Here is a 2,119-nt window from a genome sequence, read left to right as displayed (position 1 = left end):
ATAATGAAATAAAACTCAGAGGAGCTAGTCCAGATTGCATGATATAATATTTAGCAAGAGATACGTGTATATTTAGAATGTCATTTCCCTTGCAACCAAACAAAGTCTAAAAAGGAGAAACAATAGTCCTAAGAACAAAACTTCTACATTTAGAAATCCTACATTAACCGGCTCTTAATGACGTGATAACGCCGTTCGCATTTAAAGAATCTAATAAAAAAGCAGAAGAGAATGGACAGAGTGTCTCTGAATCAGAGCACTCACCAAAATTCTGTTAATCGTCTTTCTTCTAATAATATACTGCACAACCTGATCGTGCAAGAAGAATGCCTCCATACTCAGTTTAAAATTCTGCAAACTAAGTGATACAATTAGAAAAGAGAAGTTCCTCAAAGACAGAAGACAGAGTGTTCGTGGAAGAACGAACATACAACACAATCACTTCGCAAATTGTCTTCCTTCCAATTTTCTGCAATAACCTGCAGAGGAGAAAAGAATAAAACCTTCAAACGTCACCCATACTTATCCGGAAACTCTGAAATCAGTAAAAAACCCAAATTCCAAAAGCCTTAACAGCCGTATCGCTCAAATGCCAAATCCAAAGACTATATCCAGAAGAAAAAAAATCACACAAAGAGAGGAAGAAGTAAAAGCTTGGAAAATAAACAAAGGCAAAGAGCCCTAGGGAGGAAGAAGTGAAAGCTAGGTTAATAATTTCAGTTGTTCTTAATGAGCGTTGGAATCACTTTGTTCTTCATGAGCGTTGGAACCCCAATTTAGGTTGTTTAGCTCAAATGGAAACGCTGGAACGAGTTGGAAGACTAGGGCTTCTTCTTGTTCAAGCTGCTTCTTTATCTTCTCAAGATGTGTTTTCTTCAAAGCTTCCTCTAAAATTAGGTATAACCAGGGAACGACATTCGAACATTCAAACATTTTCCGGTTTTGTGCTTTAGAAATTTCGCCCTAATTTTTTTTGAGTATTTTTATGCAATAATTTTGGTAAATTTGATGCTTATCCTAATCTGATGCAAATATGTGGTAAATTTGAATTATTTTCTAAAAATTATTCCATTTAAATTCTCTTACCTAGTCACATTTAATATGTTACCTTATAAAGCCTACATCATTAGGACATAATTGGAACGATTATCAAATCACTCTGAAGATTATTTTATAAGATTCATTACTAATTTAAATTGTTTCCATAAATTATTTCATGTATACACTCTTCCCTAATCACATTTGGCATGTTGACTTTGATAATTTAAATTAATTCTATATATATTTCCATTTAAATCTCCGCCTAGCCACATTTAATGTGTTACCTTCAAGGCCTAAATCATTCGGACATAGTTGAAAAGATTAACCGCGATTCTATTACAAAATATCTTCATAATTAAATTGTTTCCATAAATTATTTCATGTATATATTCTTCCCTAACCACATTTGGCATGTTGACTTTTGAGGACTAGATCACTAGAATATAGTTGGTAAGATTGCTCATTAATCTTGATGATTTTACTATAAAAAGTTTTTCTATTTATAAGTTATTCTCTGTAGATTTTCTTCCGAATTACATTTAACACATTAACTTTTGAGTCTTGAATCATTGTGATAAAATTGGTAAGATTGTGATACAATTGCAAATCGCCTAAGTGCAAGAAATGTATAAGCATCACATTTAAAAATATTTTTTCCATATCGCGATATCCGCGATATCTCTCGCCGATTCTTGGCGATTTGAAATCTCCAGAAATCTAATTCGAACTTCTTTCCATGGGTATAACATGAAATGAACATTCAAACATTTTGGTTTTGTGTTTTTAAATGAATTTGAAAACCGTATATTTTGAAAACGATTTTGAAATTATATATTTCCTGGGTGTTTGAAACCGTATACTTTGAATCGTTGAAAACTAATAAAGACCGGTTCGTAGACGGTCTAGCGGTTTGTATTATTAAACCGCTGGATTTGCTCAAAACACCCCATTACTTTTTCTCTTAAAAATCTATTAACGGTGCAGATTGAATGATAATCAATCGGACGGACTGCATGACCGTCTGCGCATTAACTCAAGCAAAATCCAAGAATGTGTGGATAAGGACGTGAATCATAGA

The sequence above is a fragment of the Hakea prostrata genome, chromosome 2, assembly GCF_041222555.1.
Source record: "Hakea prostrata isolate BN-2017 chromosome 2, UWA_Hpros_2, whole genome shotgun sequence".
Classification (NCBI taxonomy): domain Eukaryota; kingdom Viridiplantae; phylum Streptophyta; class Magnoliopsida; order Proteales; family Proteaceae; genus Hakea; species Hakea prostrata.
Note: the sequence above shows the minus strand (reverse complement) of the source record.